The sequence below is a fragment of the Vombatus ursinus genome, unplaced genomic scaffold (genome assembly GCF_900497805.2).
Source record: "Vombatus ursinus unplaced genomic scaffold, bare-nosed wombat genome assembly UNPS02014959.1, whole genome shotgun sequence".
NCBI classification, from domain to species: Eukaryota; Metazoa; Chordata; class Mammalia; order Diprotodontia; family Vombatidae; genus Vombatus; species Vombatus ursinus.
In genome coordinates this window covers 1,905,488-1,918,758 of record NW_020954737.1, presented here as the reverse complement: position 1 = coordinate 1,918,758, position 13,271 = coordinate 1,905,488, and the positions used below count along the sequence as shown (strand labels likewise).

General features: G+C 40.8%; 1 protein-coding gene across 1 annotated transcript in view; it reads left to right on the top strand.

Moving 5' to 3' along the window:
* The first annotated feature begins 382 nt into the window (after positions 1-382).
* FBXO40 (F-box protein 40) overlaps positions 383-13,271 on the top strand; it is a 47,154-nt gene continuing 34,265 nt past the window's right edge. The window contains exon 1 of the mRNA XM_027845145.1: positions 383-460. The gene's annotated coding sequence lies outside the window, so the exon portion shown is untranslated. The remainder of the gene's footprint in view (positions 461-13,271) is intronic.

The following is a 13,271-nucleotide window of genomic DNA, read 5'->3' as shown; positions in this document are numbered from 1 at the left end:
CAGTTAAAATTAGACCAGTAGCACCTACTGATTGATATACCAGCAATGAAGAACTAAGGTCTACTGAGGGCACACGGAGGCATTTGGACTGGAGGGCAGTGTATTTAATAAATGACCTGCCTACCGAGTTTCTCCTCCTTTCTCTAGGCAAAGACCTCTGATAGAAAACAGCTGCTCTTTCCAGCAGCTTTCCTTGTTAAACAACAACCTAGTTGTAACAGACTGCTAGTAAATACAGGAGAAGGAAAAAGCTCGTAAGCTGAGCCTGGTCACATTGCCGAGTGTGATATAGTTTTATTTTTAACATCCAGGCACTTGAGCTATTTCTGCAGAAGTTTTCTCTCAGCCTCCCCTTATTCTCAGCCTCCCCTAGGGCACTGCTTCTCTTTTCATCAACTGTCTGCTCGAAGCCAGGAGACCCACATGTGGTAGATATCATTGCAGGGGATATATGACTAAGGTAAGACTTTTCAAAGGGGAAGGACTAAGCCAATGCAATCTTTGTTCGCAGACATCAAAAGACACCAGAAGATCTTTAAAACTTGACTCAGCACATCTGAAATGAGGATGGTGGGATTGTGGGTCGGGGGGGGGGGGGGGAGGAGGCAGTATAAAATTGTGTTCTGTACTCTCTAGGATCCCAAACATACCCTAAACAAACTAATATCAGTAAGAGAGGTTGTGAGGGAGGGGACTTAAAAGAAGAATTTTTTTTTTAAGAATTCATTTTGAATCCTAGCTCTTAGAGTGAGAAGGGACTGAAAGACTCATCCTTCTGCTTACAAGGAATCACTCTCAATTTTTATAACCCTTTAAAGCTTACAAAGCACTTTAAAATTATTTTGTTGACATATCTTTTGTTCTTACCTCACTATCATTTCTGAATATACCCTTCCCTACCTCCACCCAGTGAGTGTCCCTTTGTAACAATGAAGAAAAAAGAAGTTAGCTGGGGTTAATTATCCTGTCTGGATCAGTAATCCTGAAATACATCTGCTTGGTCTGAGAGTAGCTATAACATTGCATAGTGACAGTCCTCCACCTCTCTAAGGAAAGGAGGAAGGTTAATCTTGTCATCTCTTCTCCAGGGCTAAGCTTAGTCAATAGAACTTATCACAGTGTACATTTCATTATCTTGTTCTTTCCCTTTAACTGTAATATCATTGTGCGTACTCTTCATTTGTTTCTGACAAAGTCCTTTCTAGTGAAATAGATTAGACAGGTATTACTATCCCCATTTTGCAGATAAGGAGACAGGTAAGATATAAAATAATAAACTGGGCAGCTAGGTGATCTAATGGATAGAGCACTGGGCTGGGAAATCAGGAAGACTCATTGTCCTGAGTTCAAATTCTGCCTCAGAAACTCACTAGCTGTGTGACCCCGGGCAAGTTGCTTAACCCAGTTTGCCTCAGTTTCATCATCTGTAAAATGAGCTGGAGAAGGCAAACCACTCCAGTATCTCTGCCAAGAAAACTCCAAATGGGGTCACAAAGAGTTGAATGTGACTGAAACAGCTCAATAACAGCAATAAAAGGAGACACTTTACAGATCAACTAATCCTGCCCTCTCATTTTACCTGGGAAGACTTGAATTCAGGTAAGTCCAGACTGACTCATACTGGTGGTGGTGGTTGTTTTGTCCTTCATTCTCGAAGAGGACCATGACATCAGGAAGGTGATGCCATGACTTGAAAGTGAATTGAATTTAAGTGAGGGAGGGCTGTGCAGAGTCACCAGCCTCATTCTCTCCTCCAGAGCCATCTGGGTCCAGTGGCAAGATATAGATCAGGATGACTGGAGGTGGCCCTGGATGCAATGGGAGACCTTGGCCTTTTTAAGCTAAGGTCTATCCCAGGTCTCAGTTTGACTGAGGCAATGCCCATTCAGTGATTAAGGCCAGGTAAGAAGAAATGAGGCAAAGAATGGCCTCTTTAACCTAGTTAAAAAAAATCAGTCTGGGAGGGGAAGACCCACAAGGTTTTTGGCCAAAACAGAAACAATTGCTATTTACACTCACTCTGAGCCATCAGGACCCAAACAGTGACCAAGTGAGGCTTGGGCTGGGACTTATTGTTGGCCAATCAATGAGAACCAGAGGGATTGGGGTCTAAGGCATGGTCCTTAAGAAAGAAATCTAGCACCAGAGGGTAAGGGTCTCTGAACACATAGGACATGCTGGTTGTATGAGCCTAGGCAAGTCTTCCAATCTCAAAAGCTCTAGGCAACTCTTTGAGAAGGTATAGACTTGCATTGCTGGAGACTGTTTTCTCATCTGAAAATTCACTGTACCAATAAAATGACAGATGGAAAGAGACAGCTTCTATCCAATTTCTATAGATTGTAATTGAATCCCAGAGAGAAGTGACTTTCCTAAAGTATCCAGTAAGTAGGGACAGGGGACTAGAACCCAAGTTTCCTATCTTTTACTGCCACCATCTTTCCACTACACTGAAGTCTATGGCAATTTATAAATTTAGAGCCAGAAATGACCTTAGAGTCACCCAGTCCAATGCATCATTTCAGAGATGAGCAATCTGGGACCCAGAGAGACTGACTTGCCCAAGGTCACAAAGCTAGCAAGGGGCAGAGCCAGGCTTCAAACCCAAGCTCTCTAATGAAAAATCCACTGTTCTTTCAACTATCCAAGCTCCAGATCTTTAATATCTAGGCCATATCAGGTCCTCTAAAGATCTCCGCCAAGAAATATTTAGCAAACCTAATTTGGGATAACTGTATGCCTGAAAGCAATAAAAGTACATTTTCTAAACAAAATTCTGTAATCCAAATAATTGAAGATCTAGGTATGTACAACATACTTGAAGCCCCAGGCAAGGGACAATGATCAAATGACTGAAACTGACAAATGCTTCACAGGGATGAAAGGAAAAAGACTTGAAGGACTTTTAGATATTAATGACCCAGGGTGTTGAGGACCTTTTAAATATAATTAGATAATTCCTGCCTTTGCTCTGGGAAGTGGACTTATCGAATGACTGGAGTGCTATGTTGGATTTCTTGCTTTATCAAAACTTTGATTTAGTGTCATTGAGCTGAGGTTCTTCTGAGGGCTTGTGACCAACTGGCATGTGTAATGCAAGGGATGCTTAGGATGTTGGTAGGAACATGGGATCCAACTATTTGGTTTGCTCTTTAAAAAGAAGGATGTTGGACTTAGATAATCCTAAGGTCCCATAGGCTAACTCGAGCAAAGCAAAACCGAGGAACAATGCAAAGACTCAGATGATTTAGGCATCAGCATTCCCAATAACCACCTATTCTCTGTTCCTCTGTTTGGAGGTATGACAGAGGAAAAGGGATTTGAGACGTGAATCATTGCTACCAAAATAGATCATCTTCACCATATATTTATTTAACTCTCTAATGGATTTTATGGTCAGCTAGGTGGCCCAATGGATAAAGCTCTGGGCTTTATCAGTCAGGAAGACCTGAGTTTAAATCTGGCCTCAGATACTTACTAGCTGTCACTCTTAACCCTGTTTGCCTTAGTTTCCTCATATGTAAAGTGAGCTGGAAAAGGAAATGCCAAACCACTCCAGTATCTTTGCAAGAAAACCCCAAATGCGCTCATGAAGAGTCAGACACAATTGAACAACAACAACTAATAATAATAATAATACTGGATTTTATCTGAATGGAGGAATCCAAGGCTTTAAGGAAGTGTGCAATGAGCTCCTTGTAACACAAGATGTAGGAAGAGCACTATATTTGAAGCTAGAAAAACTGGGTTCAAGTCCTCACTTTGTCATTTAATAGCTATGTGACCCTTGGGCAAGTAACTTGACCTCTCTGAGTTATTCTTATGTAAATGAAGATAAAAATATTTGTACAACTCGTGGTTGTCATGAGGATCAAATGGGATAATATATATGGAAGTGTTGTGTAATTTCTCAAGCACTTGATAAATGTCAGCTATTATTATGACTGCCCTGGTCACAGAACCTCAACAAAGGGCGTATGGCTCCATAGACCAAGGCAGGAACCTAGGTGCTCACAAGACCATTATTTGGGTACCATCTTCCTCTCCTTACATGACCTTTAGCTACACATAAAGCAGCCACATGACCAGTAACTACCTTGGCCAAAACAAAGGAGATTATACAAATAAAATGACATGAAGGCATGAACAAAATAATATAGTGAGAGCCAGCATAGCATAGCTGATAGGGGGTCAGTTTGAGAGTCAGGAAGGTTTGTGTATCTGTGTGAAACTCTCTAAGACTATAAGTTTTAGGGAAATAGTCAATCTGCATTTTGGAGAAAGTTTTCTAAATGGGAACTCCTCACACTGGTGAAATCACAGATCTGGTTTTAAAAAAAAAAAGATACAACAATTGATATAAGAATTAGCAAATTTAAAAATGAAAAGGCAAAGAGATTCCTAGTACAGATGGAAAGCTAAAGATGGTACTGTGCAAACTATCTGGTTGGCTGTGACAATGATGCTTTGAGATTGTTGTCAGTGGAGGGAAGATGGGAAGTCAGTCTAGAGAGGCCATGTTGATGTCATGGCCCAGTAAGGCAAAATTACTGATGCAGACATGAGAATTAGCTCCAGCTAACTAGTTAAAAGCTAAAGGAACCTCTTCTATGTTTAACTTATTAACGGAAGCTAATTATAATAGTCAAGCCCAACTTTGCATATCAGCAGAATGATCAGCCACAGATCGATTTTTGAATGATTTGAAGAGGACAGAGAACTCTCCTTCCCCCAAAATAGTTTCCCCTATGCCTGCCACTATTAAATCTGCAATGCCAATTCTATTTTAATTTACTCAAAGGTATCTGTCTTTCTGCTCCCACCAGTCAGTTCCTCAGACCCTTGTCACTTCCTTGTTTGGGTTTTGTCATTAGACCTATCCAAGATAGATTCACTTTCTTTATCAATCCCACTCCCAGGGAACAAGTAGCTCTCTGCCTAGATTTTTAAGCTCCTCGAGAGTTCATAATAAATTCTCCATCTCTTCTCTTTCTCTGACAAAATTCTAGCAGCTTTCAGAATCATTCTAGAACATGCTGGTTTCTTTTTAACCTAAAAAAAGAGGTGATGTTAATTTAATTAGGCTAAACCATCATTCCAGAGGACCAATAATAAGGGGTCCTACCTATTTACTGACAGAGAGGTAATGGTCTTGGGGTGCAAAATGAGACGTATTTTTTGGACATTACCAATGTGGGAATTTGTTTTGCTCAACTATACTTGTCACAAGGGTATTGTTTTTCTTTTTGTCCAATATGGGAAGGAAGGTAAGGGGGAGAAGACATAGATTTTTATTAATTGAAAAAATTAAATTTCCAAAAAATTTAAGTAGGCTAGAGGAAAAAAATTATGTTCTCTGCTTTTGGCCCACAATTTTCAAACTCTGTCAAAAATTTCTGCGTACATTCCAACCCTGGGACCATTCCAACATCCTCTCTCTCAACAATTTCAAATTCTTTAGAGTATCTTGTTCAGTATTGGATGAGATCACAAATGGATGATTTTCTCAGTTAATTCTCAGTTATCTAAATTCCTATAGAGGATTAACTAATTAAAACTCACATAATTATTCAAAGTTATTCTTACTCTGATTTCATTTGCATTGGCCTTCTACCTCTTTCTCTGACTCCACTAGGCTTCTCCTTTATCCTTCATTGTCTTCCTCAAGCTCCAGTCCCACCAGATCAAGATGCTTTCTCAAAGGCCAAAGATGTCTTTCCTTTAACCATTTAATGATAACACTGAAGCATGCATAACAACAGTCATTTTTCAGGCATGTACAGTTCTTTGTAACACCATTTAGGATTTTCTTGGCAAAGATACTAGTGTGGTTTTGCCATTTCCTTCTCCAGCTCATTTTACAGATGAGGAACTGAGAAAAACTGAGTTAAGTGACTTGACCAGGGTCACACAGCTAGTAAGCATCTGAGGCCAGATTTGAATTCAGGAATTCAAATTCCTGACTCAAGGCCCTGCATTCTGTTTAAGAGACATTGTGAAGGAAGAACTGACAATACTTGGTGGCTAACCAGATATTGGAGGTAAAGGTTACAGTGAAGTAAAAAATAAGGACAAGGTGGTGAGCCTGAGGGACTGAGTGGATGGTGGAACAATTGCCATTGATTGAGCAGTTGGGCATGAGGAGAAGATAATGAACTTAGTTTTCAGGAAATTGAATCTTAGTTGTTAATGAGACATCCAAATAGAGATGTTCAAGGATCATTTCTATACAGATGATTCTCACATCTACACATCTGTCCCTAGCCTTTTCCATGAGCTCTAGTTGAGCATGTCTAACTGCCTGTTGATTGGATGGTTTAAACTGTAAGTGCTGTAACTCAAACTCAATATGTCTAAAACATAGACTCATTTCCTCCCCCTCCCCCACCTCCCAAATCCACAACTCTCCCAAAGTTCTCTATTACTGTTGAGGGCACCACAATTCCTCCGTTCTTCTATGTTCACAACCTCTGTGTCATCCTCAACTTCACACACTCTCTTCACCCCAAATATCCAGTGAGTTGCCAGATCTTGTTTACACCTACCTCCACAATATCCCTTGCATCCATCACGTCTCTATACCCTAGGGGCCATCACCCTAGTTAAGGTCTTAATTACCTCTCACATGGACTATTTTAATAGACTTCTTATTAGTGTCCCTGAGTCAAGGGTCTTCGCCACTACAACCTTTCCTCCACATAGCTGCTCAAGTGATTTTCTTGAAATACAGATCTGACCATATCACTTCTTTTGATCTGATCTGATCAAAAACTTCAATGGTTTCTTATTGCTTTTAGGAGCAAATATAAGCTCCTCCATTTGCCTTTTAAATCCTTTCAGAACTTGCCCCCCACCTGCCTCTCTAGCCTTATTACACATTACTCTACTTTCTAAATCTTACAGTTCAGCAGTACTGATCTTCTTGCTTGTTCCTTACATACAAAAACGTCCTATCAATCTCCTGTCTCCATGAGTTTGCAAATTACTTTGCTACAGATTTGGAATGCACTCCTTCCTCATCTCTACCTCTTAGAACCCCTCGCTTCCTTCAAAACTCAGACACCACCTACTACATGACGTCTATCCTAATGTTCCAACTGTTAATGCTTTCTCACCCCCAATTACCTTGTATTATATATATATATATATATACGTATATGTATGTTTATATATATATATAAAGGGGTGGGAAGAGAAATAAGGGAGGAAAGGAGGAGAGGGAGAGAGGGAGGGAAGGAAGAAGGGAGAGAAAGAAAGGAAGGGAGAAAGAGAGAGGGAAGGAGAGAGCAGAGAAGAGAAAGAAGGGAGGAAGGAGGAAGAGAAGAGAAAGAGAGGGAGAGGGGGAAGAGAAAAAGGGAGGGAGGGAGGAAGAGAGAGAAGAAAGAAAAGAGGGAAGGAGAAAGAGAAAAGAAAGAAAGGAGGAAAGGAGAGTGACAGGTGGGAAGAGAAAGAAGGGAAGGGAGGAGGGGAGGGAGGGAAGGAAGAAGGGAGGGAGAAAGTGAGAGGGAGGGAGAGAGCAGAGAAGAGGACAGAAGAGAAGAGAGAGAAGGAAGGGAAGGAGGAAGAGAAAAGAGAGAGAGAGGGAGAGGGAGAGGGGGAGAGAGAGAGAGGGAGACAAAGAGAGAGAGAGAGAGAGAGAAGCAGGCTGCTTGCTCAATGGATATAGAGCTAACCTTGAAACCAAGACTATCTAGGTTCAAGTTCTCATCTCTGACAGGTGAAAGAATGACATCAGTTCAGTTTCTGTCTCTGACACATATTGAATATGTGGCTCTGGACAAATCATTTGACTTCTTAGTACCCTAGGCAACTCTCTAAGACTGTAAATTGCAAAGAAGATGCCAACCTGAATTAGCAGAAGAAATTTCCTCACCAAGGAGTTCTCTATAGTAAAGAATTTACGAGTCTAGTGCCTATCCCTACACTTACATTTGTCCATGTTGTCTTTCCCAATGGGGGGGAGAGATATTTTGCTTCTGTATCCTCAGCACCTGGAGCAGTGCCTGGTACATAGTAGATGCTTAAGAAATATTGTTTGTTGATTCATTGATTGTCTGATTGCTGCCAGTGATTAGAATAGTGAGCTCTGAGAGGTATCATTCATCACTCTAAGGTTTGGCTCTACTTTATTATGAAATTAATCATCAATTGACACAAACATTTCAATATACAATATGAAAAGTAGAAAAGAGTGTTGTATAACAAACTGTGAACTTTTGTTATATACATTTGAGTCTTGTCTTTTTTTAAAAAAGAGAAAGATGACAGACTGCAAGGACAGAGTGCAATGTGCATACTCAGACACAGCCAGTGTTTTAGCTTGTTTTGCTTATTACATTTGTTACAAGATTTTATTTCTTAACATTTCTTAACTTATGCATTAATAAATTTGTTACAAGGTTTTATTTCTTCTCAGGGACCACACACCTACCAGTTGATTAACTGTCCCCCAGTGAATGATGGTGCTTTGCACATAGTGTGGATAATCAAAGAGATCATATAATCCTTTTTTCAAGTCAACAAGCATATATTAAGCACCTACTATGTGCCAGACATTGTGCTGATCGATGAGCATACAAAGAAAGGCAACTCCTGCTTTTAGGCAGCTCACATTTCGATAAGGAAAACAACATGCAGAAATACGATACATAAACAAGATATGGACAGGATAAATTGGAGATAATCCACAGAGGGAAGGAACTAGCTCTTAAGGAGGATTAGGAAAGACTTGTCGTAGAAGGGATTTTAGCTTGGTATCAGAGGAAGATAGGGAGGCCAGGAGATGCACATAAGGAAGGAGAAAATTCCAGGTATGGGGGACAGTGAGTGAGTTATAATTGCATAAATTATTTGAGAAATGTATAAAGGCAGCATGTAGTAAAGCAGACCTGCACAACCTGCAGCCTGAGCTGCTTACAGCCCTCAGGCCTCTTGCTGTACGCCAAAAGATTTCCTCTACATACAAAGGATGTTTTCCTCCACGTTTTTCTGCAGGTTGCCTGAAGTCCTTTGGTGTGTCTTAAGCAGGCCTGCAGGCTGTGCAGGCCTATAGTAAAAGAAAGATCCCTGGTCTTAGAGGCAGATATGAGTACTGAATTTATCTGAGACCGTGCTCCCTCATCTATGAAATGTGGATGATAATAATAACAGCAACAACAACAATAATTCAACTACATTCACAAAACTGTAAGGAAAACACATCATAAGCTTTAAAGTACTATGCAGTTATTATTAATAATCTACACTTTAAGCCTCAGCTTTCATGTCTATTTTAAGGAAAACTGAAGTGCTTCCTATGTGTCAGGCACTGTGCTAATTTTAACTTAACTTGACTTCATTTACAAGTGAGCTCAAGCACCTGCAGTGTTGCTTGTGTTCCTCCTCTTTGCCCTGGCTACTCTCGGCTTCTGGGGCTTGTCAGCTTCAGGCTTCCCGTCCCACTTAGCGCAGTGCAAGTGAGCTAAAACAAGCCTTTAAGCTCTTCCGTAGCCCAGGAGCCTCCCTGGAAAGCTTGGCTTTCTGAAACGAGCCGTGGCTTCTCAGTTCTAGCTCCCAGGCCCGTCTCCTTCTTGCCTCTTCTTTCCCTTGTAACAAAAAAAAAAGATTAGAAAATGGAGACTGATATTAAAAGAGAGGAAAGGAGAGGGCGTAAGTTAGGAGACAGTGACAATGGCTGGAGCAGAGGATTTCTTGGGGGGAATGTTGAGTGATAGAGATGGGAAGGTAGTTTGGGAAGTTCTGAAGTGAGGCAATTACAATATGAATAGAAGCTGCATAATAACCCCCTCGTTTGCAAAACACTTTATAGTTTATAAAGCACATTCATATTCATTAGAATTATCAGTTCTGGAAGGGTGTGGTTGGTGATGGCTGTGTCACACACACACACACACACACACACACACACACACACACACACACACCTGTGAACCCTGCTGCTGGGGAAACTGAGGTCAGTGGATCACTTGAGCTCATGAATCCTGTGCTGCTGAAGTTGATGGGGTGTCCAAGCTAAGTCTGGCAACAGCCCCGAGCAGCTGGGGGCCGCCAGGCTGTCTAGAGAGGTTTGCAGTAGCCCAGGTTAGATACAGAGCAGGTCAAGGCTTCTGTCCCAGTCAGCAGTGGGGTTGAGCCCATGAGTAGCCATTTCACATCCAGTCTGGAAGAGAGGGAAATGGAGGGGGGACGAGTGAGAAGGGAGGAAGAAGAGGAGGAGGAAGAAGAGGAGGGGAAAGAAGAGGAGGAAGAGGAGGAGGAAAAGGAGGAAGAGGAGGATGGTGTCACCCTCCAATTATTGCCTTGGAGTTATTCACAGGAAAACAGCAGCAGGGCTTGGCCCAAGAATTCTCAAATGAGACAAACTTTTGGGTTCCTCCCTTCTGTTTTAAAGTGAGGTATTTTTCATGACCTTAAAATACTGAAAAGCAGCTTAAGACTCTCTGTCTCTGTCTCTGTCTCTCTGTCTCTCTCTCTCTCTGTCAGTAGAGGGGGGAAGGAGGTAAAAAAAAAGTTTTCTTTCCTTCTAAAATTAAAAAAAAAATAGAGGAGGAGAAATATCCAGATTGGAAGGTGCCTAAGAGTCCATCTAGACCAAACCACACTGAAACAAAAACTGTCCCTATAATAAAACCAATACGTGACTATTCAATATGTGTTTGGCAACCTACAACAAAAGGGAAACTACAACTTAGTAAGGCATTCCTTTCTATTTTGGTATCATTTTAATTATTAGGAAGATTCTTCTTTCTTATCTCAACCTTAAATTTGCCTTTTTGAACCTCCTACCCATTGATTCCAGAAATGGCACCATCCCATAATGGATAGAGGGATGATGGACCTAGGCTCAGTTTTTACTTCTTCCACTCACCAACTGTGTGATTCTGGGCAAGTCATTTTATCTCTAGGTGCTCTAGGCAACTCTATAAGACCATAACTTGTAGAGAAGGTGCCAACCTGCATTGGTAAAGAGTGTTTCCTCACTAAGGAGTTCCTTATAACAATGAAAAGTCCCTATCCTATCCCTACTCTTTGACGATAATTCTACCCACCTTCTGGGGCCAGAATCTTAGCCTTCTTTCACGCTGAAATTCTGCCAGCATTTTAAGCACACATCAAGAAATGCTGCCAGCCTCCATATATCCAATTTAGTTCAATTCAAGTGACCTTTTTTAATCCCTTAAGTCTAAATGGGGCAAGTAGGAAATCAGAAGGGAAAGTCCGAAGTCCCTGTTACCACAGATGTCTTTCAGGGGAGAATGAGTCAGAGGCTGGCTCACTGTAGCTGCTGCTTCTAGAGACCTATTTTTGGCAGCTGGCGGTGGGGAGGGAGGGTACAGAGGACCTAATGCCCTGTAGTCACTAGCTTTTTCTAGGATCCAGAGCTGAGCCTGTCCTACCCTGGAACAAGCCTCCCCCGACCCCCAGCAAATCTCTTCTCCCAGACCCATCATGTCTTTCCCATTTTCTTCAATACTCAAGATGTAGAGTTTATCTTTTCTGGTGCTGTTAGGTAGAATTTTAGGTAGAATTAATCACATTTTCATACTACAATCTGCCTTTTCTGGTGTCCTTTTATTTCTTGCAATGGATGGATTTCTGCCAATCTTATGTCTTGTTGGAACATGGCTTAATTCTCACAACAATTCCATGAGATAGACAAAGCAGGAACAATCAGTCCCATTTTACATGGGGAAATTCAATGTGGTGAAGTGATTTTCCCTACTTTACACAATAAACAGGGGCCACTCATTGCAATAGTTAGAATTAGACTGCTGTATGTCAGTTCTAGGAATTTTAAAGTGCAGAGACTTGGTCAGTTTTTCCTATCCATCACAATCTCCATATTTAGAAGCAAATACTGTTCCAAATGAATTGTTGTGCAGTAATTCAGTCTACTTTTACATTTCATTTACCGTATTTTAATCTTAGAAAACCCCAAATAAAATCAGCATTTCCATATACAAAAAATAAAAAAAAAAGAACAGAAAAACAGAACTGTACCTGAAACCTTGAATCTCTAATATGTATGGCTTACTTTCCCCTTTAAATATGTAATGAATTCAACATGTAACATACTATTTGTCTGTGATTCCTTCTGGCTTTCTTTCCATTCTATCTCAAATGCTTTTATGGCCCTCTTTTTTTCCCCCTGAAAACCTTAATGTTAGCCCCTTTCCTCCAATTCCTTGCCCAATTGTGGAATGTTTTTTTTTTCCTTCCTCTATCCTCTGATTTGTTTATGATGTGACCTTTGATATCTAAGTTGTGCATCCCTTTGGAGCTTTTATTGGTATGCAGCATGAGATGTTATTCTAATTCTAATTTCTGCCAGACTACTTCACAATTTCCCCAGCAGTTTTTATTCCCAACAGTTGGAGTCTTTGGGTATAATAAATATGATGCTACTATGTTCATTTACTTCTTTCTATATGTTGTGTACATAAACTGTTTCACTGATTAACTTTCCATTTTTTAATTAACATTGCATGATTTTGATGATTAGATAGAGCATTTATTAATCACTTGCCATGCACCAAGCACTGTACTAAGTGCTGGGAATTCCAATAAAAGCTAAAAAGACAATCACTATTCTTGAAGAACTTAATGGGGGAAGACAATGCATAAAGAGGGGCTGGATAGCAGAGTGGGGTGGGGTAGGTAAGGCCTGCTGGAAAGGAGATAAAGTCCAGAGAGTTTAAAGTGCATCTGAGAGCTGTTGTTTGTCCTTCGTTCTCAAAGAGGACCATGATATCTGGGAGGTAATGCCATGACCTGTAAGTGAATTGGATTTAAGTGAGGGAGGGCTGTGCAAAGTCACCAGCCTCACTTTCTCTGGAGCCATCTGGGTCCAGTGGCAAGATATAGATCAAAACAACTGGAGATGGCCCAGGATGCAATGGGGATCTTGACCTTTTCAAGCTAAGGTCTTTAACAGGTCTCAGTTTGACTGAGGCAATGCCCATTCAGAGATTAAGGCTTAATAGGAATTGAAGCAGAGAATGAATGGCCTCTTTACCTAGTCAAAAATTTAAAATGAATAAATAAATAAATTTTTTAAAAAATCAATCTGGGAGGGGATGACCCTCAGGGTTTCTGGCCAAAACAGAAACAATTACTATTTACGTTAATTCTGAGACAATCAGGACCCAAATAATGATCAACTAGGGCTTGGCATGGGACCTATTGTTGGCCAATCATGAGAGCCAGAGTGATTTGGGGTTAAAGGATATGATACCCTATGTGGACAGAGGGAAGAGAAAGAAAGAAAGAAA